Source organism: Macrosteles quadrilineatus, unplaced genomic scaffold (genome assembly GCF_028750875.1).
Source record: "Macrosteles quadrilineatus isolate MER2022 unplaced genomic scaffold, UCM_ALF_1.0 Scaffold_3__2_contigs__length_128488019, whole genome shotgun sequence".
Classification (NCBI taxonomy): domain Eukaryota; kingdom Metazoa; phylum Arthropoda; class Insecta; order Hemiptera; family Cicadellidae; genus Macrosteles; species Macrosteles quadrilineatus.
In genome coordinates this window covers 98,318,882-98,346,099 of record NW_026542596.1, presented here as the reverse complement: position 1 = coordinate 98,346,099, position 27,218 = coordinate 98,318,882, and positions in this window count along the sequence as shown.

Genomic DNA, 27,218 nt, shown 5'->3' with positions numbered 1-27,218 from the left:
AAGTGTCCTTTTGTTGGATAGAAATAAAAATGTTAAATAAGACATACAATTTTACCGTGTTTCACTACTTTAAAACGAACAAAACTCTAAAGCTTTAATTAAATCGATGTACAACAGACTTTCTCTGTACTAAGCTAAATAATCAGGTTACGATAGAGGTTGATATTATTTTGCAGTGCTACTCGCTAGCTAATAGGCTTAATGCTTGAGTTATTACTTAACTTCAAATCCGTTTTCGATGGTGCCCAATTAGCCCTGGATTCCTGATTTTAGTTTATGGATTATATATGCCCTGAGGAATGACTAAAAAAAAGCAAAAAAACATTTAGTATGTTGTGTCACAACAACATGTTAAGTGTTATGCGATAATAAATATTACTTCTTTACGAAAATAAGTAGGACTTAGGTATTTATTTTTTCGTAATTCGCTGTAAAATATTCTTGGTTTTTTACTGCATTATTACGTTTAGTAATACTTAACCGTAGTAGTTCATTGATTAAGAAAACAGCATCAAAATGGTCCATTGTAATTGTTTTTTTCGTACTTCAACTATGTATTATGTTTAATTATGGAGATGTTATTGATAATACTTATTAAGTTGATTTCCAATGCAATAAACATTTACTAAGAAATAAATAAAAAACGAATTAGACACAAAGTGCGTTGAATCTTAATCCCTCCCTAGTCCCTCCCCATCAAATCCTACTTAGTTTCTGCAAGATCGGGCCAGTCCTCATTGTTTTGTACACTTGAGCCGACGTAACAGTTAAACTTGGATTAGCAACATTTCGAGATATTAGACTGCCCTGAAACCCTGACTGCCTTGCTATTATAATTTCTAATCCATGGTCTAGAAAATGTTAATCGTGGTTGACCCAAAAAGAGACATTTTAATCTTTTATTTAATTTTTTTCCTTTGTAAAATGTTTTGCCTTTAAATATAAAGGTAAAACCAGGTAATAACTAAAGAGATGATTTAATAAAATGTGACTAAAATCATGAGTTAATTTTTTCTTTAATTATTATGCTTTTTGTTAATTAAAAGAGCTTATTATGTACGTGGATTTTTTTACTCTGAATTAAGTTAATTAATTAACACCATTGGTTTCAACATTACTTCAGTGTAATTCAATACTTCTTGATTGTGTCACGACTATTTTTGAGTTTTTAAGAATTCCACTTCATGCGTTGAAGGATGTGAAACTGGTTTATTAAGAATGGCTTCATTCCTAGAAATCATTTCCCCTGTCATAGTTGTCACCATACAAATAATGCTATAATTTTAAAAAAGGTATATATTTTTTAAACCAAAGTCCGGTAAGTCCATCTGCTTAAGCCATTTTTGAAAAAGGTTGATCAACAAAAATAACTTGACTAACTAATGACTAAGTCAAACCTACTACTACTTTACACAGTCTCCGACGTATCACGAATCACGAATGAAGAGAATCACATAATAGATTAGATAAGAAAATGTGTCTTTAAAGCTACAACAATTACAAACACATGATGCCTTTGCACCTTGTCCAAGGAGTCAACCATTTTATCACCTTACCAGAGACAAAGTCTGGTAACAAGTTTATAAGATCCACATCTAACAAGATAAATATAACTATCAGGTTATATTGACGTGACTGTCCATCCATGATGGAAAAGGTCCACTTACATGTAAAGTTATCGTTACATTTCTATATGAATGTATGAATAAAGAGAGTAATTTTACGATAAGCCTAAAATACACCAATATTTGACGCTTTTATGTCTTTAATAAAAGTCCGTCATAGAATTACAAACAGATCGTTTTCAAAGCTACATGCCGTTATTTCAATATTGTTAAACAGTAAATGAGTTATTCTGTTTAAATTGTTTAATGCAAATTTAATATTTTTTAATGATCCCACCCAACTTATATTAAACTGATCCGGTGGAAACTCATTTGAAAATTATGTTTTAAAATACTATTTTAATATTTGAACATTTTATAGAATTGCAATAAAGCATCAAAGGTAAATTATAAATTGAAATAGCCTAGATGAAAACAGGAATAAGTAACATAGGATATGTAGCGGTCCCAGTAGCTCAGCCTAGGGGGTGGGGGGTTTGACCAAAATTTCAAACTAATTTCTTAAAAATTCAATAGCTTATATTTATTTATGAGTTTTTTTGTATATTTTTTTGTGTATTTTTCTTTGTATGCCTTTTTTCTGTTTTTATTTTAAGAGGGTGCCACCTTGTTTTCAAAGCAGGGGAGGAGGGTTATAACAAGGAAAAAAACCCATATACTATATAGAAATAGTGAAGGTGAGATATCACTTGACAACCAATATGAATCAAAATGCTATGAAATAAAACAAGTCTAAAATGATTCTAATAACTAAACACTAGCAAGAGTGATTACACACTTAAATATTCTACCAAATAAAACCCTTTATCAAAATAGTTTAATGAAATTCCAAATTATTTACTCGTAGATAAGTTGATCAAAATTGAGATAGAAAAATTATTTAAAGTGTTGTGAACTATGAGGAATCAAGATATGTAAATGGCTAGATAATGAAAACACTTAAAATATGCAAACCTGGATTTATTACAATAAAAAATAGTAGAGAATCAAGTTTTTTTTCCATTAACTGCAATATATCAGACTGTATATAACAACCACTTCATAATTAGGCCTAAGCAATGTACTTTATAATACCAGAGAAATATAATCAAAATACCTTGGCCGGCCAGAAATTCCTGAAAAGATTATATCAGATAGACACACACACTTAAGCTACAACTATACAAACATACACATGTAATAAATGGTGAACTGATAACTCCTGGAAATGTGGATCAATATAAATCTATACACATAATACAATACTTAACCTAATACCAAAACTCTCTAAACTTTATATATATATTTCAAATTAAGTCCCAATCCATCTTAAGTCAGTCTAGAGCCGTTGATGGTCGTCCGAAGATCGTGTTGATCGTGTCCAGCACTAACACAATATAAAGAAAACGAGCGTTTGTTAAGTTCTAGATCAATTAACATGATGCAATGAATTTGTCTCAAGTTTTAAGATAAATTGTACTTTTGACTTTTGGAGAGATAGTGGTAAAGGTTACAACAGAACTCGTCTTGGAACTTTCAAAAAGTTTTTGTTTGATTATATTTACTACCTGTGAGATACATAATTGAGTTTTCGTTAATAAACGGTCAAAAAAGTCCCTAAAAATGTTAAATATAAAAATATATCTAAAATTTCCAAGTATCTTTTGTTTTAGTAGTTTGGGCGTTACTAAATGTTAAACTATTGTAATGAATTGTATCAAAATTATAATAAATTATTGGTAGCTGTTGTATGTTTTTAGTGATTTCCCATACTGAGAATAAGCTATTACCGGTGGTCTCATGGTAGGACCTGGACCCTGGACCGATTTACTTTTTCGTTTTGATGTCCAGAGAAGCCAAAAACAAAATACTTTCAAATTTATTAATCATTATATACTATTATAAAACGCACGTGTGTCCATTAGCACGACAACTTGTGCAGAAATTATCAGATTTTGATGAAAGTTATTATAAGCCTATGTTTATTCAAATGAGTTCGCGAACCAACATGATCGGACTATGGGATCGTGGTTTGTGGAGGGTTTATGGGGTGAAATTTAGTTTTTCCAAATTTTCACTCTAAAAACATATAATTATTATAACGGTTATTAAAAAAATCAAAGAAGTTTAAATTTGAAAATGTGCATGTCATTCTTATGATGAATAAATAAACCGTTGTAGTTAGCTAGTTTATGGACATATTTTAATGACATTTGGCAAATTTGTTTTTATTCATAGTAAGCTATCAATAATTCAATACGAACACACTTCCCTGTAGCAGCAAACCTGAGTACTTATAAAAATGATATTTTCATAGGAAATAAATCTGACAATTGCTTTAGTTGTTAAATAGTTTTTTTTTAATGTCTAAACGTCAGGTTTTCAAATCTTTCAACAAAAATATAATACTTCTGTGGTAAACAAAGCGTTTCTGGTAAAAAATACATGATTTTTTTTCTCACTTGTACAATATTTCTTCTTATTTGCATGATAAGACTTATTTTATTCATATACATTTTCTAGATTCCTTCAAATCTACATACTATCCCGATACAATATAGTATATATACAAATAATAAACATCACATACCTATCCCGAAATACTAATTAAATTTGTTCACTAACTATAAAAAATACAAATATTGTTCACGCACACTTATCAATCATTTTGCACACAGTTGAGCAGTTGGATGTCCCTGTTGGTTCGTGCTATCAGATCAGCTGTAGTTAACTGATAAGAGAATCAATCATGGGACACAGACCTGCAAGATGTCAATTCTAGACCGAATTCACCTCCTTTGTTAAACCAGTGTTAATACTCATTCATTTCAAATGATCCCGTACCAAAAATGATCAAACTGTAAAATGCAACTATTTCCCTTAAACCCATTGAATATAACTAGTTCTATATATGTGTTTATACTATTTTAAAACGATTAAAACTTTTGAGTAATGTTTCGGATTGATAATTCATTTCACCGATACTACAGAAGTGTTTTAACTGATTATTTTGGACTGAAATTGCCAATAAGTAACAAATCATCTTATAACTGTAGGAAGCCAACAACAACGAGTCTAGCATTTAATAGCCTAATATAGAGCTTGGTAAATTTTAAACGTAAAGGATTTGTTTAAAGTTTTCTTAAGGTGATTGCTTCATGAATGCTAATTGTATGCGTAGTTAAAGAAGCTCTTTGGTTGAAAAGAATAAATTAGTCTTTTATTTTAGAAGCTTTCTGATTTTCAATAGTTTTCTTTAATACTACCAGTATATTTTTTACACGTACGATTGCACTTTTACAAAAATTAAATATTTAATCCATACAAAAATCATGTAAACGGTTTTTTTTAGGTTTTTAAGGTTTTCAATGTGATTGTGTTTAACTTGAAAACTTCAAGGTTCTCCTGACTTGTATACTTACATTTGAACGTTTAAATCTATGTAAATACTAAATAATATTTAAGAATGTCACATTATGGGGCCTTTTTTTATTAAATAAAATGGAAACATGTACCAGAATTTTAGGCAAACTTCCTATATTTACACCAACACCCAAACGTTGTGAGCGACAGCTGTGATTTGCCAGTTGTAACTGTCATTGTTGTGGTAATATTGCTGATTATGGTTTGTTCTACGTAGGCCCAAAAACAATTTAAAAAAATGCTTATTATTTACACACAAACAGTTACACGTTAAAATGAGTTGTTCATAACAACCTCTACTTTTACACTTGGAATAATACTTGGAATAATACAATATCCAAATGCAATAAAAATTATCGACAATGATGACCGTAAGTAAATTTGGCAATCTGACATTTTTTTATAATACATTTCATATTTATGGTCTTTATTATTTGGTTACCATTTTCAGCTATCTAAATATCTTTGGAAGGTAATTTTTAAATATCTATCTAACCTATAACTACCCAAATCAGAAGCTTTCTCCCAAAAGAAGAGGACGTGAATATACAAGAAAAAAAACACAAATAATACATTTAAAAGAATACTTTTGTTTTTACTCGTACTATCTGTTTTAACTGCAATACATTCACGTAGAACCATTGACTTCATATCTTCGAACTTTAAGTAATATCAGGTAGTTGACTTATCTTTTATCCTACACAAATTGTACAAACTGTTTCAAAGGGAGAATAATTGATATTGTTTGTTACAGTTCCATTAATCAACCTATTTTTATGGTTTTTTTTCAGACCCTAATAATTTAGTACATACATTTGTTTCTCTAATTGTCTCTTCTTAATTGTCTTCAAACTCATTGTTTCAAACTGCTTAACATTATTGTTTCACCTTGTGTAAATGGAAACCACCTAATTTCCAAAACTCAAATTCCTGTTAACTAGTAACGTAATAATATTACCAAATATTTTAAAGGGTTTGGACCGTTCCCTTTCAAAATTTAAAAAAATCAACTAACATTTACCTATATTCAAATGAGATAGGCTTATGATCGAAATATATCAAACTGTTTACCTAATACTAAACTTGCAAACACACAATTATATGTTGTAATACTTACAAGATAATCTAAACGTGGAATAAATTAATATTTAGGTGTTTGTTGATACAACTACAGTGATTGAGATCGCAGGTGAAAGTTTTAAGTAAGAGGGTTAAAGTTGCCTCAGGTTCTGACTTAAACTCCAACTTTCCACTCAGTCGGGCATATTCATCATGCAGCTTAACAAAGGTAATCTTGTTGTTGTTTTACGATATCAAGCAGTTTCCAATGTTATCAGTTATTGTTTGAATTATTTTATCCAAATCTGCTTTGGTTTACATTTTATTTTCTCATTTGACCCTGGCTATCATATTTTCAAATAAAGATGTAAGATATTTTAACTTCAAGTAATTCAGTAGTAGATACTTAGTTTAAAGCTTAATGGTTTTTTTATCGCTCGAGTTAAGAATTACATAGAATGACATATAAAGTATTTTTTTACAGCTCTTAAAATAATAACATCTATTATTTATTTTAGTTAAGGATTGTTGTTGTTGTTTGTTTCACAACACAGGGTCAAAAGATTGTAAGTCCTTCCTTCTAACCTTTCAAGGACTAAAACAGTGTGTCTTGTCAAATACTTACAACCTACATACGAGACTCAAATTCTTTAAATCGTACGTGAGTTCCCTAAACATGCGAATAACACCAGATAATCTGACTGATGAGTGCAGAGAAAAATGACAAGAGACACCAAGAATTTCTTTTTGCCACTATTAAATTAGCTTACCACTAACTCATGTGGGATCATATCTAGATTATCTTGCTCTGGACATAAGTTGATTGAACCCTAATCAACACGTTTGAATAACATATAAAATATTTAGGTACTTACTTTTTTGTACGTAGAAACTAACTTACAAACATGCAATGCAAGAGGATTCCACTTAAAATGAAGTTAATTTGTTTTAGCTCTAAGCTCAGAGCATGTAGCTTAACTCCATGTGCTTAACATCCTTAAGCACTAGAACATCACACAACACTAGAATATATGTTAACGAGGAGCTCTTATGAAACTCGCACCACTAGGATGGAAAATATTGATATTTTTCAACTATTAAAACAAATTTCTCATAAAATGTATATGATTTACGTGATTCACAACATTTTAAGAAGATACTTTTCAGTCTTGTTAGGAAAAATGAGATACTATTTAAATGTATTCGTAATAAATAATCGATTACCTATTAAATTAGGGATTTCTTTTTATACAGAAAAGGGGTCTGAGATTGAAAGAGTTGTGGGTGGTAAACGACGTATGCCTATTAATTTTGACAGTTTGATTGTGAACGATTGCCGTTTCTCTTGGAAGGACGGAGGACTCTGGGCAGGGAGACAAAATGGTGTTGAGAAACTATTAGCCATCACAGGACATGACTTTTCTAGTTTTGTAAGTGAGCTGAGTGAGAATGGGCCTCAGAAAAACTCGAACCTAAAGCAGAATGACGAAGAGCGGGCACCTCTATCGACACCACAGCAGCAGACCAAGGTGTCAACCCAGACGCCACTAGGACAGCTTGGGACAACACCAACGGCAGCCTCCGCCGCCACCACTCAAGAGTGAGCAACCTACGCCAATCCCGAGGGAGAAGAGGACACCGAGGACGCCGACCTCAAAAATGAACATTCCCTTAAGGTTATTTCATACAATGTATGTGGACTAAAATCAAAGGTTAGTTGTAGTTCAAACAATTAATTAATGGGTGTGATATTTTTATTTTAATAGAGACTTTTATTACCGAAAATGAAAGAGAGTTTTTTGTTGACTTTTTCCAAGGTTTTAAGATTAAGTTTGAATTTGCTCAGAGGGTACATTGTTTTGGGAGAGCAATAGGAGGGGTAATATTAGGAATTAATTTAAAAAGTAAATTCGTAGATCAACTTAGTTTTGGAGTACTAGATAATTTCAATCTCGTCAATGTTAAAAGGCTGCATAACAGCAAAGAATTGTCAATCTTGCCTCTTTACCTTAATTATAATTGTTGGGAAAATGATTTTCAGAGAGTTAACCAATTTCTTACTGACAATCCACAAAAAAGTTTTGTTATTATGGGTGATCTAAATGGAAGAACAGCTAGTTTACAACAAATTCCTAATCAGTTAGATATATTGAAGGATACTGTTCTAAAGTTCAGAAAGTCAAAGGATTTTGTAGTAAACAGTAAAGGTAAATTGATTTTAGAAATGTGCGAAAATTATGGGTTTGTTATAATTAATGGTAGGACAAAAAATGACAGTCAAGGGGAGTATACTTTTATTAGTGCAAAAGGGACATCTGTTATAGATTACACTTTGGTCTCATTAGATTGTCTGGATGTGATAAGGGATTTTAGTGTAATAAAACAAATAGGTTCTGATCACATGCCGATAACATTGCATCTTAAAATGAATTTCACTGTAAATTTAAATAATGCTGGCACTGTGCTTCCATTATTACCAAGGCTTAAATGGACTGATAACAATGAGATAAATTATAAAAATAAGTTAAGTTCTGTGGTTAATAATTTAAATATTGTGGGCGATTGTCAAGAAGATGTTAACAATTTAATCAATTGTATTAAGGTATCGGCACATGTGAAACACAGTAAGCTTGGCAGTAAAACAAACTATGGCAAGTCTGGATTTCAAGGCAAACAACCTTGGTTTGATTGGGAATGTTTTTCAATGAGGAAAAAAGTATTTAAATTTTTAAATATTTTTAGAAAAACGAACTCCGTAGGGGCAAGAAGTTTGTATTTGGAGAAAAACAAAGAGTTTAAATTACTTTGCAAACGGAAAAAGGCACAATCTCAAAACGATTTAATAAACAATCTCGGCAACCATAAAAATACAAAACAGACATGGGAAGCTATTAACCGGTTTAAGAGAAAGAAGAACGTAGTAGTCGGTTCAATTGGAGCTGATGAATGGGAGAGGCATTTCCGGAATTTGTTGAATCCAAAAATATGTATATCGAGCGTAGTTTATGCTGAACCGTACATTGAAGATCCTTATCTAGATAGCGATATAAGTGTGTGTGAAATTAAAGCAGTTCTGAAAACAGCGAAAAAATGCAAAGCACCCGGAAGCGATGGTATTCCGTACGAATTTTATAAAAACAGTTCAGATAATTTTTTACAAAAATTGTGTAAAGTTTATAACTTAATGTTTAGCTCAAAAAGTGTTCCAAACAGTTTCAAAAAATCTATTATCTTTCCACTGCATAAAAAGGGCGATTTAAATAATGTTCAGAATTATAGAGGACTTTCTTTTATTGATTGTGTAGCAAAAATATACGCAGGTATTGTTTTTAATAGAATAAATAGTTGGGTAAATGAACGGCAAACTCTGACTGAGTATCAAGCAGGGTTTCGGAAAGGTTACTCGACAGTGGACAATATTTTTAATCTAACAAACATTGTGTCTGTACAAACTGAAGCGCGAAAAGAAAAACTGTTTGCATTTTTTGTAGATTTTGAGTCAGCATTTGATACAATTGACAGGACTGCTTTATTCTACAAGTTATCTTGTTTTGGTATTTCGACTAAATGTTTAAGTGTAATTAAAGATTTGTATACAGGTACTTCAGCTGGAATTAAATGTGAACACGGAGTTACAGGATTTTTTGATACTAATATAGGTTTGAAACAGGGATGTGTTGGATCTCCTTTGTTATTCTCACTTTTTATTAACGACATACCAGACGAGTTAGAGGGGGGTTGTAAGTTTGGAGGTTTGAATGTAAATGTATTGTTGTATGCAGATGACCTTGTATTGTTAGCTCCTACCGCAACAGTCCTCCAAAAAATGATCGCAAATCTAGAGCGTTATTGTGATCTTTGGAACCTAAGAGTGAATTTAAATAAATCTAAAATTATGGTATTCAGAAAAGGAGGGAGGTTACGTGGCAGAGATAAGTGGTTTTATAAAGGGAAACGAATAGAGGTTGTAAATCAATATAAGTATTTGGGAATATTATTAACTACAAAACTGTCGTGGGAAAGTCATTTGCGAGAAAAATCTGTAGCTGCAAAATTTGCCATGAATTCGTTGTGGAGAGATTTTTTTAACAATGGAAATGTCCCGTTGAGCTCCAAGGTTTTCGCTTTTAATTCATTGATTAGATCAATAATGTGTTACGGAAGCCAGGTTTGGGGTTTTAAAGAGAGTCAACAGGTTGAGGGAATTTTGAAATTATTTATTAAGAAAATATTTTGCCTTCCAAAGAATGTGCCAAATTATATTTTGCATTTAGAGACAGGAATAGAAAATATGTATTGTTATACCTTAATGTCAAATGTCAGTTATTTAATACAATCTTTGTCGCTCCCAGCGAACAGACTTACAAACTTTTTTGCCAAGCAAGTTATTTTTAAAAACGTAGCCTGGGCTAGAGAATGGAGGAATTTAGGTCAAATGCATGGTATTAACATAGACTTTAATATTGAATGTTTAGGATCAATGCAGGGTCAGCTGATAAGAGTTGTTGAGTCAGTTAGGACGGCGACCAAGCAGGCCTGGAATCAAGCCGCGCTGGAATGTCGTTATCACCACATTTATAGATCACTTGACTTAAATCTCTGCCATTGGTCTTATCTTTCAGATAATATTAGTATCAATTTACAACGTTGGATTTTCAAGGCAAGAGCTGAGGCAATAAATCTGAATTATAAGCCTTGGATTTTAGAACGAAATTTCCATTGCTCACTTTGTAATTTTCAAGAGGACGAAAACATTTTCCATTTTGTAGGTAGATGCCCAGTTTTGTCTCATATAAGAAAGAAGTATTTTTCTAATCACGTATTGGAGTGGGAAGATTTTTTTAGTTTTATGAATGGGAGGGATTGGCGCGCGTTGTGTGGGTATTTAAAAGAAGCTTGGCATTTTAGGTGGGGATTGATAATCGAATTTAACGTATAACAATTATTTGAAATTGTCATACTACAGAATTAGATTCAAAGTAAAATTCACTGACTTTAAGAAAAGATTTTTTTAGGGTGGGGGTATTGGTTTTAATATATGTATGTGTATGTATTTGTGTGTGTATATATGGATCTATAACATATATTGGGTTGTGAGCCAGCTATTTTATTTTTAGTTTCATTCGCTTTAATTAAACATTTTTATTTCAGACTTTTTACTTTTGATTTTAGTTCAGAATTTAATTTATAGTTTTAAATTAAAAGTGTAAAAAAAGTGTATGCCAACCACGTAGACGGTTCTATGAACTATTACGGTTTTAGTGTAAGTCATTGTGGCTTCCTGCGAGGAGCCTAGGTTTGTAAAGAAAATCTTTTGTTCAATAAAGCACTTCTTTCATTCATTCATTCATTCATTCATTAGTCACCAACCCCTCATTCCATTTTCTAGATTAGAGGACCTGGAGCATAATGTAGACCTTGAACCACCAATTTCTTTTTTTTACATAAAATAAGTAAAATAATTTGAGATTAGTAGTAATTGAACCCGAAACTCGAGAGAAGACCTACGCTCTAATCACTAGGTAGACTTACTTCAATTTGGAAGTGAAAATGGAATTTGACATTGTCTGTAAGTTATCTTCTAATAGTTTTCAATTTATACCTAGTTCTAAATGCCCTGGCTTATTATTTGCTTATTTTAATGAAATGAAACGAAATGAAATGAAAAATCATTTATTTATACAGGCAAAGTTAGGGCCACATGGCCCTTTCTTACACTTAACCTGTAAAACCTGTATTTAACCTGTATTTTAGTTGTTTACGTGTTAATCGAAACAGATGTTTAAAAAAAGAAAAGTTAAAAAATTGCATAACATGCTAATAAAGAAGGAGCATTTGGAGTGACATGTTGTCGTGGTGTTTCCAGGAAAAATCACACACTAATTATTAAATTACAGCATAGCATATTTGGTGCATCGATATCAATCCACGAACACATTCTAGTCCAATCAATGAGTTGCAAAGTATCACATGGCAAATGGACTGTACTTTTACCCTGTGAGATCCATGATCACACTAAACCATCACAACATACTTGAGAGGCAATACACAGGATTCACATCGACAGATAAACATTAGGAACGTTTCTATTAGAATATAGGATCAATTAATTTTGGGTAATAATAATTTGTTGTCAACAAGTTATCTGCTTTAGAAATCACTATAATTTTTTATTATGTTACTATTAATAGATTTGAAGAATAAGTAGAACTTTTAATATAGCTATTTTACAGAAAATTTATATGATGTCAGCTGGACACCATTAAAATGCAGAAATCACTTACGTGTTTCATGAATAAACTAGCTGTTGTACCCGTGCTTTGCAACGGGAAGAGGACACAAAATAGAAACATTTTCATCTTTACATCTGTTGCATATAATAGTTACACATCCGCTAATGCTTTAGAAACAAAATTCAACTTTTATAGCCTTAATAAAAACGTTTAAGTTATAACTTTTAAATCTGGTAAGTAGTGGATACCACCATTTTGGTTTTGATTAATTTTAAATCTTGTATAGGCTGATATGAGAAAAACTGAATAAAAACTTTGACATACATGATTTACTTTCATCTCCCTTAATTACATATCTTCAAATTTATTATTGACTTTTTAAATTTCAATTTTGAAGTTGCAAAAATACTAATTATTAAATTTAAATGAACCTTTTTTTAAATTTCACTCTTCTTTATATTAAATCAAAAATCCTTCCATCTTCAGTTTCTTCACTCACAATAAATCAATAGCAAAACTAAGTCAGCTAATATAAACTTTAGAAATATTGTTGTGCCTTATCAATAGTCTTTTAAAATATTAAAGAAACTCAATAGGCACTATAACAAATTTTAAACAAATAATTTAGCATTAAAGACAGCAGACAAAACTACGATTATCAAAGCATCGAGGACTAAAAAATGCAAAACACAAATAAGAAATGTATCAAATAAAGTAAATGTGAACTGAAAGCTATGTTAAGATAAAATAAGAGTATTTTGTATTACCATTTGATAATTAAATATAGTTACGAATAAACAACAGATTTTAGAAAACAAAAATCAACGACGTACAATTTAGTTATTGATGATAATCTTTAGTTTAATTTAAGCATAGGTTTAGCAAAACACAATAACTTAATTTACCTAAATATACATATAAAAAACAATGTGATGTGCAAATTATGTTAAGTTAATCTAACACATGTTAAGCAGTTCGAATTTATTTAAAGTAGCCTCCAAATTCATACAAAACATCCATACATTGTAATTTTCATGCTGTTTCCATGAAAACATATCAATAACAATATTTTCATAACTTAGACGCTTTAAAAAAATCCAAAGCAGAGCCGGAGTTAATACAACAACGGTTATAGAATCTTTTTTTTTATAATCATTGACATAGTTCTTAGAATAAATAATCCATGATAAAAGTTTAGATTAAAATAAACCTACCTCATAGTTATGGAAAAGATTTAATTTAATTTCTTTGTATCAGCTGTCTGGAATTGTGAAATATGCAGTTTAGCAGTTCTTCTTGTTTACATTTAAATGTCAAAGAAAATGTAAACAAACATTGTTAGTATTCTCATCGCAGCCATGGAGACCAATCAATGTTTACTTAATGTTCACCTCTGAACTTTTAAAGCCAAAGGGATAAAGCCTACGGTCAGTATCAAAATGTGAATAGTCCTATAATGGTCCTTGGTATGGTAGCTATATTTTTGTAAAATTTAAGCCCAGTTGGGTCAGTAGTTTTTGCACCTATTAGTAACACACATACAGACAGACACCATTAGATTTTTATATAATAGCATAGATTATTGATTCACTAGGCATTATAAGTATGACGAATTACAAACAAATTTAACCTAAAATATTCTACAATTTAGAACATATATTTATATGTGTGATCCTATCTTCAAGGTTAACTGCAAGCGGACAATTGTATCTTACAAAATACGAGTATTTTTCGATTGCAGGATGAACTGCTCGTTTGCTCGTGGCTAAATAATTTCATTTATACATTTTACTGTTTTATTTACAATGACACGATTGTTTTAACACCAATGTCCCGTGCAGTAATGTGATAAATCCACAATACACCATTGATGTTACCCACTGACCAGTGCCATGCTTCCTCGCACCACAGACCAAACTTTATTATCCACAAACACCACTGAACCGGAGATCCGGAGATATGGTTAAATGGCTATGGTCAAACAATTGTTTCGTCTGGATACATTCGGATTTATATTTGTTTTACTATACAGTATACTATAAAGTGATGGTACAAATCATAAACCGTGGATTGTTAACGACTGTTGTTTATTTTCCAAAATTAATTTCACGAAACATTGATAATAGGTTCTTTAAAACATTATTATTTGGAAAATGTTCTTCAGGTTGCTATACGAGAACAGTATTTATTTGTATATTCCATCCAACAATTTTTGGTGCATTGTGTCATTAACTTTTATTTACTAGGATAGAAACTACAGTATGTATACCTCTAGAACACTCTTTTAAGTAAGCTCCTGTCAAACATATGTTTTAATAATAGTATAGCCTATATGATATGGTGTGAGTTTGGTTTGGTTAAAAATATAGTGTATACAAATCAGTAACTGACAGCAACACATGATGTAGAAAACTTAATTAAATTAAGTTTATTTTATATAAAGAAAAAAAACTTTAGCTTTTACTTAAGCATGATAATAGAATCTCTTGTTCCATACATAGTAAATGATCGATATCTATTGCTTATATTGCTTGCATTTATTGTGTTGGTTTTTCCAAACGTAATTTATGTGAAAAAAAATTATTTGTAAAATATGAGGTAAGCCCTTTATTGCGTTTATTATGGCTAATGGTGACAAAATAAGTAAGCAATATTGAAAGTTAACTTGAAAAAAAGAAATTCAATTAATTTTGAATTAGAATATTGTAAATATACTAAATATACCTGATAAATATTCCTGTAAATATACTTGATTATAAATATTACTATAATTATAGCCAAATCTTTAAGTCACGCCATATTTTAAAATAATATTAAAAGTAGTAATATCTAAAAAGTATCTAAAAGTAGTGTCTCTGGCAGAGTTTGTTGTTGTCTATTATAGATTTCCATCAAATACGAAAATTTATTTATGAACTTAAGTTAGAAAACTACTAGTTTTTAACTAAATTATTTTACAAAATATTGTGTGATGTATTACAGTACGTTAAACTTAAATATAAAATAGGATAGTGACAGTTTACTTGTAGAATGGCCCATGGAACTTTTTTGGAATTTTTGTGTGAATAGTGGTTATGTAGATAGTCAGTATGGATATTTTTACTGTGTTATTTACATTATTTCAAGAATTTCTATATAATATTCATTTGACCAACATAACAAACAAAATTGTTTGCAGTAACTTGATATCAATGTAATTACCTAATCAGTTTGATTAATTAGATAATGGAGTACGCAAACACAACTATGTTTGAGATATTTGGATTATGTCACCTTAGCTGCTCATTTAGGGATTATAATAGCCAATCATTACTAAAGAATCTTAAAAACGAATTGTTTGGATTTTGAAATACGGCAAGTAAGAAAAGAGACGTAAATGAATAGTTAGGAAAAGTTTTTCAATTTTGTCAAGTTATGAATCAGCCAAAAAGATCAACGATGGATCGAAATCGATTACCTGTTACCATGTAAATATTTTTACATAAACCTAATTTGGTAACCTTGGTCAGAGAAGCTCCATATATTTAAAAGAACAATAAGTCCAATTTAAGACTTCAATCCATCCTTAAGCTATATTTAATTTCGCTAAATCCATCCAGTCTGACGTGAATTGACGGTCACATATTCAATATACATTTTCACTAGCCTAATAATATTTATTTTATATACTATATTTTTATGCTTGATTTTTATGTGAAGTAAGCTATATGTTGCATCCTAATATAGATAATAATTATTTGAATTGAGAGTAAATTCAGTTTATTTTTAGGAAAAAGTCCGTAAGAATACAACACAAATACGTTTATTGCAACGTCTTATGGTAACAAAATTAAGTAATTTTACGAATAAAAAAACACTATTTAAACCAGTAACGCAATATACTTTGTACGACTTCTATCACAGTTTCTACAAGATTAATTATGTTAACAAGTGCAATCGGGATTTGAGGACAACAATTCCACAATATTACTCATTGTAACTGCACGTTCAAATAAAGTGTAACAGTCCTCCGATGTATTTCATAGACTTCTTAGAATCTCATGAACGATTGACTTTAATGTTGGAAAAGAGACAAGCACTTTAAGCTAAAGTACAAGGAATAAAAACATCAAAGGCGGACTTGATCAATATATGTCGACCAATACCACCATGGACATGTTCTCTACGCACTTTTGTAAAACTGCTTGAACTGAATGTAGGTTAAACGTGTAAAATATTAAAGCGGTTCTGTAGGCCTTATACAGAAAAATATGGAATAAAATAGACTAGTTTTCCATTAATAGCGATTTTTGGTAATTAACATAATTTATAACAGCTGGGTAAATGTGCTGTGGATAAAAATCCAATTTTCACCACACTATGATGTTTTTGGCTGTATTACATACGTTAATTGGTGGCTGAATCTTACGTTTTGCTGGCCAGGCCAGCTGTCATCGTAATTTGAGGACCGAGCAGGTTTTTACAGCCCGGGGCCACAAAATCAGCTGTCCGCTTACTTACTTAAAACATGAATGCATTTTAAATACACAATCAAAATTCATAGCATTGCAATTAGAATTGTGTTACTGTCACCGTTGCCTAGCAACTTTTTATTTTTATTTTTGCTGATTCCTTAAATTATTTCTTCACATAACCTTAAAGTTGTAGTTGTGTTGACTATCAGTGTGCATTATTATAGTGGTGAATAGTGGTAATAGGGTATAGTGTGGTGAAAAATAGCGTTCGTACCACGGACCTGGTTTTTCAGCTCTCGATCGATTTAAGTTCTCGACTTCGTCTCGAACTTAAAAACTATCTCGAGCCGGCAAAACCTCATTTTCGGCCCTAGGTACGAAATATACTATTTTGGTTCCGGTTAAATGCTGGTGTCATCAAATAACAAATTATACCTGTGTTGGTTGTCTCAGCTACGGCCAAATGTTTAGTTTTTCTTAAAATTGTTGCTGAGCAAGTAAACATAATGAGAAAGAAGTCTTGTACCTGGTAAACCAAGGTAATGGAATTTGATCCAATTAACAATTTAAAATACATTATCCCTCTAATCAGTTAGTTACTAATTATCGTATTCGTAAATATCGCAATCCATGATTTAACTTACACCCGACCGGATTGAGTGATTAGTTTTACATTGATGATTAGGTAATTATCAATATTTAAATGTCATGGATTATTAATTGAGGGAAATCAAAATTTATTTGGTTTTAACGAATTTACCTATTGGGGAAGGAAGTTGCTATTACCGTAGGTGTACGGTTACACCTCAATCCCGGACCTACTTACTTTTTCATTTTGATTTTCCCAGAGCCAAAAACACTATTCGTTCAAATCAATATTGTATGTGTGAGTGTGCTTTCATGAAAACGATAGATAAGATAATTTTGGTCGTATTTTGATGAAAGTTGTGTAGATGAGAATAAACTTGGATGAAGGATAAAAGAGAATGAATTTACGAACACCTATTGGGTCTTGGAAGGAAAGTACTATAGGGTTTGGAAATTAAAAAAAGTTAATTTCACGATTTTACTCTAAAAAACATGGAAATGTCCGTTTTTCATTATCAGCTATCGTGTAAAGCTTAAAAAACTAATATTTTTGTAATTTAAAGCGTTGCTGAAAAAAATTAAGTAAAAAACCCTGTACATTTAATATTTCCATGTTATTCTAATGGAGAAAAAGAAAACTGACGTAGTTTGATTGGTTATAGATGTATCAAATTTATTTAATTCATTTTATACTATTAACACTTGGTAAACAAACACACTCTATACCTAGCTCACCTAAGTACTCGTTAAATCTAGTTTTAAGGACTAATTGGGGAATAAACATCTCTTTTACGGACATATTTTAATAAAAATCAAATCAGCCAAATTGAAATTCACTTAGTCTGCAGGTTTGCTGTGGCAAGTTTATAAATTAATTAATGTTGGCTGGTTATCGAAAGCTCGAATTTAGACAGTAACAAGACTAGACTAGGGTTATGTACCTGCATACAAAAAAAAGTAAAAGATGACATTGGCATAAATAAACGCCATAATATCACTCGAGGAAAATTAACTGTAAATACAAAGTACTATTGTTGCCATGAACACATTGTCGGAGTGGCACAGTTATGTTCCACACAATATCTTGCACCTGCCACAAGAATATTACGCGACAAATGACCGTCGTTGTGTTCATATCTGCTGCTATGTTACATTCTACTGGCACTATGGTCTTTAGTTCTTTTGAATTTAGTGTCTACATTATTCCAAATACGGCAGAGGTTTTTGATTGAATAAAGCATGAATTTAATTTTAAAATACTCAAATAATCCACAACTATTTTACTCTAATTCTACTTAATTGACAGATTTTAGATACCAATGACACACCGTGCCTGTAAGTTGATATTTTTTCGTGAAATTTATTCAATAGTCTTTGTTTTACAGAGTTATTAGTATATAATCCAAATATTCCTAATGATGAAAGGGCCTCCCTATGTGTGGCTAGCCAGGATCATTAATTAAAAAACCACTGTAAAGCCAATCGTAAAACTGAGTACTGGCTGGTACGATAATCAGTAGATTCATTATATTTAATATATAATATTTAATGTATTATATTTAATACATCAGGCATTACCATGTATTACCAGATTGTCATTTCCAGGTATTACCAGGTAGTATTTTCTAAATTATTCGGATGTGAATAAAAAAATGCTAAGCTAAATTAACTTCTATTAAAAAAATTACCAAAAAAATATTTAATAATACTGTTCAATACTGTTCGATGAAATGTCAACCATACAAAGTAGATATTTTAAGACAAGTATGAATGGAGATGAGTGTAGGATGAGTGGCGCGATCTTGTAGTCTTGTTAGTGACTAAGGCCGACATTCCTTAGACACAGCTATTAATAGCATTAATAGCCTATACAGCTAATGGAAACTAAGGGACCTACAGTTTATAGTGGAATCCGAACCACATTTTTACCTAGGTATATACGAATTGGTCTAATTATCAGGATAGTACTGCGGATAGTCGTAGTAATCACTCGTGCGGACGTTAATCCACACCAGGGAGCATCGCATCCACAGGGCATGCCTGTAAATATCCACAATTCATGACCTCCTTTTAGCTGGATTACAGGACGACGCCACCCGTCCCAGTCATTATTTTAATAATTGTTGTTATTGTTGTTATATAAATATTTAATACAAAATAAAAATATACTTGGAGCCAGTTTGTACTGAATAGTGTTTCACAAATACTTGCCCAACCTGACATTGGGTTTATTGATAATTATGAGTGTATTCGCTCGTGGTAAGGCTACACCAGCACATGTTGGTCAATCTGTTTAGTCCTGTAACAAACCAGAACGCTCATCACTAGTGAGAGCCAAGTTGTGTAGTTGGAGATTATGCCACATCACCGTTGTTACACGTGCACTGCAGGATGTCAATACAACTCAACTCTTACTCTGACCACTTTGGCACCGTACTACTGTATCAATCTATGTTATCTGGGAATTTTGCAGCTAAAAGTAATATTTAAGCTAATTTTATTCGACCTTTTAGAACTTGGTATCGCTTGATAGAGAATTAAAAATGCTAAATAAAATTGATGTGGAAATTTTTTCATAAAATCAGCCATTCTTGAGTAATTTAAGTTAGAAAAATTTAAATGGCCACTATTTTGAAATTTCAGGATCAATCAAGATGGATTTTTTTCTAAGATGAGTCTCTCCTACCTTAACATAGGCTACATACTAAATTTTCATAAAGATTGGTTAAACAAAATCAAAGATAAAAATGTTTATGTAAAAAACACTAAATGGAGTATATCTGGTTAACGAAGTGATTTTGGGGAAAATGTCATATCCAGTTTTTTTCTTTATTTTTCCAAGTATTCAATACGTAAATTATCTCCCCCACCTTTTTTGAACACCCTGTGTAAAAAACCTTATAATTATTAGCGTAATATATTGATCTATACTACATTAATCCTTAGAAAATCCATCCCGACGCTGAAAGAGTATTATCTTAACCTGATGGCTGTGACGTGGCGGTATGACGTGCCTGGGTGAAGCAGAAGGTGTATGTGTGTGTGTGATTGTGATTATGAGGGAATTAAATTTATGACATGTTATAAGATCTGTTTGTTTATTGTAAACTTTCTTGTTTTATTTTGTTAATGTTTTATTATTATTGTTGGTTTTTAGGGGTTAACTGTAAGAAAGGACCGGTAGGTCCTAAGTTGGTCTCAATAAAGAGTGATTTTATTTCATTTCATCTAAATTTAAGTTATAACAGCAAAGAGAAACGTGTAATAAATACTATGGTTCATCACTAAATAATAATACGACATGACAGTGGAGTGTATACTTTGCATATTCAATGTAAAATATCAAGACTACTGTAGGGTTAGCATTCAAAGTTCTCAACAAGTAGGTCAAACTTTTTATTGACACACAGTCCATTTCACTCTTTGAGTTGAAGTCATTCGATTAAAGTTGGCTTATTGTTGGAACACTCTCATTGTTTAATGATGTATGTATTTTATTGTTGTTTTTTGTGATTATTAGTTAAAAGAACGAAAGACATCAGATCTTTGATTGTATTGTTTGTGTTTTGATACATCATAGGCCTATGATGCATAATATTGCTTAACAAAAACCAAGCTTTCACGGCTCTTGTCAGCAACTTAATCTTCATTTAAATAAGAAACTACATTAGCATCAAGATATTTAGATTTTATAAGATTGAAACTGAACTGTTTCAGCAGTTCACAAATGTAAAATTTTCTATTTCGATGCAATGCAGCGTTAGTTTTAGACCCAAAAACGATTTGTCACCAAGCTTTTATTTCAATAATCATTTCAACCAACGAAACTTTGACTGTAATAGTATCATGACCACTTCATTATTGACTCAAGAACTCTGACGTGCACATCACTTTCGTTTGAACTACTTTACAGAATTTTAAGAAGAGTTTTCTAAATCTTTTTTTATTTCTTATTATTTTAATTTAATTAGTTTTTGTCTAATTTTGTTGTTATTCTTTGTTGTAATCAAGTTACTATTTATATCATAGAATGATGCACCTTGCAGATAATTCTGTATTCTGGTTACACTTTCCATAAATTGCCTCTTAACGAAGCGATTTTGGAAAAAAATATTTTGTTCTTGATTTTCTCTTTATTTTGACCAAAGTGATCAGTACTTAAATTATATCCCCAAATTGTTAGAACAGCCTGTATATATAATTTGTTTTTGATACGAATCTGATAATGCATGGTTTAAAAATTGTGTACAGAAAGTATCCCAGTACATATTACTAGGGTACAGAATAATAATGATTCGTTTCATAGCTTACCGTATGAATGTTTAGAATACCCGTGAAAATTATGTACAATTCATGATTTTTAGCATATCCTGTAGAGGAATTTTTGACTTATTCTTATTATTATTTGTAAACGTAATTTTTCTAACATTTAATCTAATTTAAACGTAACACGACGTTTTCATCCTTTAAATAATATACATAGATATAATCAATATTATCTAAATACTTTAAAACAGAAGATCCGAATCAATGATGCTTGTAGTCAATGTGTAAAATAATTTACGCGTTTGTTTATACAGCAAAACCCATCTAATCGTTAATAATAGTAAATATTGCCTTTAAATTCAAGCTTGAGGTTGGTGTCTGAAAACAAGGATGCTGTCAGTAGCGTAAGAGCTCCTCAAAGGCTTCCACTATTGCATTTTACAAAAACTCGTTTCCACTAAAGATTGCGTTATACCTCTACTGCCAGCTCTTGCCAAGAATCTTAAAGATGCATTGAGAATTTATGGACATTTATTTTGGAAGAAATATAACTTTTTTCACAATTCATGTTTTGAGGTAAATAAGTGGACAAGAGGACAGACCAGTGAGACGTAATGTCTTTTATATTTCCCCGGGGATTTCAATTTTCTTAGACTTGGAGGATTACTGACAAGCAAATCAAGTTTCATTTCTTATAACAATTCTATTGTTCCTTCTTTTCTTTTTCAAGCAAAATAAGTTTCCCTGTGGAACGGAATGAACTGAAATCTTGAGTTAGAGAAATATATTTTGAAAGACGTACAGCATATCAAATGAAAAATTCAAACTATGAAAACATTCAAAAAATACTGTTATTCAATTTTATTGTTTAATAGAAAATATAGGTTTATTGAAACAGAACTGTAGATAAAATATGGATTTTTATTGACCAACCGTCATAATTCCACTTCTTTGCTAAATTTACTGATTCGCTATTCCCAGAGGGAGGGGGGACATAGACCAAATCCTCACGAAAAAAGCAGCCGTAAATGTGCATGCGGTTTCAATTAAAGAAACAGTTTTTAGGGTATTGGAAATTTTTAAAACGGGGCAGCTTCTAAAACTAGGATGTTGATAAATATAAAAGTTGGTTTTAAACATTTTTTATTTAAATTCCCAATTAGGTTATCTTATGTTAAATAAGTATGAACATAAAAACTTAAGCTAAATATAATGTATTACTGTAGGCCTACATCACGCTGTTCAGTGACACTATTATACAGGGTGTCCCGGAACTCTCTACCAATATTTTTTAAGCATTGATCCAGGGTAAGAAACATACCTAAATATCATATTTAAATTGTCCGGAAGTCCTTAGTTACTCGCACAGCCACCATTTTGTTTTTCCAGTTATTATTATTTTTTTTAAGAATGGTTAAAAATACGAAATGGAAACTTTGCACAAACATTTATGACAACTAGACAAAGCTACAAAAAATTATGACGATTTTTCAAATTCATAAAACAAATGGCGGCCGTTTAAAATTTTCTAATATCGACGGTTTTTGAGTTATTCAAGAAACAAAATTTTAAACGGCCGTCATTTTGTTTTATGAATTTGAAAAATCTTCATAACTTTTGTGTAGCTTTGTCTAGTTGTCATAATCGTTTGTGCAAAGTTTCCATTTCGTATGTTTAACCATTCTTTAGAAAAAAATTAATAACTGATAAAAACTAAATGGCGGCTGTGTGAGTAACTAAGGATTTCCGGACAATATAAATATGATATTTAGGTATGCTTCTTACCCAGGAGCAATGCCCTAAAATATTTGTAGAGAGTTCCGGGACACCCTGTATAATGTACTAGCAGTTACCCGGCGCGTGTTGATGTGCTTAACAACTATTATTTAATGGTAATTTGTTTTTAATTTGTTAATTTGTTTCTTGGTAAGTTTTTAGGCGTACCTACCACCACGTCATGTCCGTGTGAAAATCATACATTTCCTAAATGTAAACCATCGATAGTGAGGGATTGTTGTGCCTTATAATGGTGGTAGCGAAAGGAACACGCAAAAGAAATTAATTTTAGTCACTTGAATTCAAAGGATAATTTGGATGAAATAATCTGCCTTCTTGGGGTTAAGACTATTTCTTCTTTAAACTTACCTCTGATGATTGTTGCTTCGATCAAGTTTGGTGTGATTTTTTAAATCGTCAGTCTGGTTCTGTTGCACAGATTTGGTAAGTTTCGCATTAGTAATATTGGAGTTCCTTCTTTTAATGACTGTAATGTGGTGGCTAATGGTGGGTAAATTGGCAGGCATTTGAATACCTGAGATAGCACGCACGGTTATTATTAACTTAATTATTTATGTTAGATTATGCGGGTATAGACCAAAAGATACAAATATTAAGGCATAACCATCGCTTTTATTGTGTATAATATTTTGATAAAGGTTTTTATGTTTACATATTTAATAGTGGAGAACTTAAACGTTGTTAAGTGCTAGCACAGGTGTGCTGCGATTGAGGTTTAATTTATTTGGACCTTTCCAAAAGTAAAATATTTTTATTTGCTGCATTCTATGGAAACAGTGTGGCACTATTTCAAATCCTGACTAATACAGAATGTTGTGATTATTCAAACCTACAAAACACTGAAAGTAAACAATATCTGCTTTTAAATTATATTTATTTGTTAACATTGTAGTTCCAAAATTCTGACATTGGACCTCTTAAAACCTTCTGGGGTGGAGCCTCACACAAATCATCCTTGAATAATATTTAATAATGCCTAAACATTTTATTACAATCTGTTGAGTGATTTTGGAGTGCATATGGTAAATAAATAAATATATGCATACATACATACAAACATTAATACATACATATTTCCTCTTTTATAGATATAGATATTTTACCAAGAAAATGGATTAAAACGTTCCCTGCCGACCGTCTCACTTCTCTGTAACTGAGGGATGAGTATAGTTGGTAGCTAATGTGTTAAAGTATTTACATATAAATAAGGAACTAAGGCTGCATGGATAATCTTTAGTTTAAAAAACTGTTTAACTTGAATCTCGTGTGTAGTGAAAACAACAAATTTAAAAATACATAAATAAATACTGTATTTATAAATAAAAATTCAGCAATTAATAATTGACGTTTTAGTTCTTTAACATATCTATTTTTTTTGTCATCATCGTATATGCCATTGATGAAAAAATAATAAAGGACGAGTTGACTGGCAGACATCAACAATTGATAGGAACTTCATTTGTCTCCATGACAACGGTCAGTTGATAGCCAATCCAATTGAAACGAAGATTATCACATAATCCATAAAACACCAAATTTATAAGTATTTTTATAATGTGTTGTGTTCACCTAATAAAATAACTGTAATGGTTTTGGACATTACTTTGTTTTAGATTTTAATTATACAATATAAAATCATCCTGCTTATAAGCACGTGTATTAACTTAGTAACTTACTTTCTTAAGTAGTCTAGTAATAAGTGTCTATGAGGTTTTGCTAACGTTTTGAGCAAATCGATAAATTAGTGAGCTCTAGTCCAGCAATATCGATATGATTGCCACATGTATATCCATGGTGTTGACTATACTTGGACAAACCACCAACCACAGAACCGACACCACACTTAACCAACACACGTTCACTATCTGTGTGCGCTGCGTTTTCATTTATATCACTACAACAAACTCAGTGTTGCAAACAAACCAAAAAACCATTAAATATTGTCCTAAACCAGTAGCATACTGTATTCTGGATAAACGTTTTATTATTACTTACCGTAGTAAACCCACTAAAACGTTAAAATGCCTTTTTTTATATGTATGAAATATTATTTAGCGTAATATACAATTTAGAATGTTAATAAGCCAGTTTGTTTGGCTAAAAAAATATTTTTAATTGTTTTCCAATTTGAGACTTTAAATTTACTTTGGAGTTTTATGGTTTGGTTATATTATTTGTATGTGATTTATTGATGGTGTTTTAGAAGCTATACACTTAATCTACTGCAAAATATCCATTATACAATTCAAATATCAATTCATCCTACGCTGTTAAAACAAAGATGTAATGGTGAAATAATTGCCAAAAATCATCATTATTGTATGCCAGCGCTACTCCTTTCAAACGTCTTTTGTTTGGACGATCTTTTGTTCGAGGTGCCTGGAAGGACTTTAAACTTAATAAATAAATAAGTCGAGGTAATGATTTTCAAAATAAAAATTAACAAATTCTACTCTTGAATATAATTTATGTTAAGTGTTCACAATGTACAATGTTGAGTATTCACTATCAATGGACATTTCTAATTCAATCTACATTTCATTACGATATGTTTGTATATATGTGTTATTCACAGAAACATAACACTGAATTAATGTAAATATGAAAAGAAAGTAAAACGTAATGTGTTGTTTTCGTTTATTGGTTGTTTTGGATTATTTACTTGTATCATTGACTGTTGTATGAATAGTCAAAGCTTGTATATATCAAATACTAGTGGTTTATGGTTAATAAATCCGTTGTATTCATTTATCAAAACACAGGTTAGCATCTATTTATTAATTATAAGCAAATTTACTCAACTTAAATACAATCAAAACCTACTTTGTACCAACAAAAAAATGTGTATGTACTGTATACCTGTATGCATGGACTACCACGAGTACAATTAAAATGATCACTAATTTTCTAAACCTATGAAAATTAGTGATCAATTTAGTTCATAAATGAGTTTTAAAATTTTCAAGTCAACCAAATAAATGGGTCTGGAATTATAGTATAGGTTCTCAAAGAAAGACAAAATAAACAAATGTTTAAGACCGCTTTGTTAGTGGGACAAGTTACGGTGGGCTTTAGTTTGCCAACTTAATGACTTTGAAGTTTCAAACCCTTTTAAAAATATCTTATTCTCTTTTGTTGAATCATTTTCACAAAACCTTACTGAAACAATGTATGAGAAATATAATGTTAAATTAAATTGTAATTTTTTTCAAGAGATACCACCAATATATTAAAATAAATACGTATATAATTATACATCCCTGTGTATTATATTATGTCATTAAAAAAGTTACATTTAAACAAACTGTGCCCTGGCTCTATAAAATAGGTCCATTTTCGTGTCTGAAACATCAACGTTGTACTACTGTTTTATTTGACTACGTTTCTTTGCCCATACTGTTACTTCAATTGGTATAATGCTTTGAAGTCGTTGTCTGAATAGTAATCATTTTTGTTTTATTTTGCTCGAACATTTCATTGTCGTTTTTCACAAATAGAAGTGTATTTTAGTTTACGGTAAATATATCTGTGATAATATTTGTTGTTGCTAAGAGTTTGAATTGACGAGACACTATAAATGCTGAGCCGTGACCAATTCCACCGGGCGAATGTCACGACTCATATTCAATGGTTCAAGTGTTTTTTTTATAGTAGGCTAGTTTAGTGTGTCGTTTTGTTACTTCCACGACCCCGCACAAGGCTGTGGGTTTTGGTTCTTTTTACTCCCACCGCCAAGCACTTCAGAGGTTGTGTGGCTGTTCAATACTTCGGTCGGCATATTTTGTTATCCGATT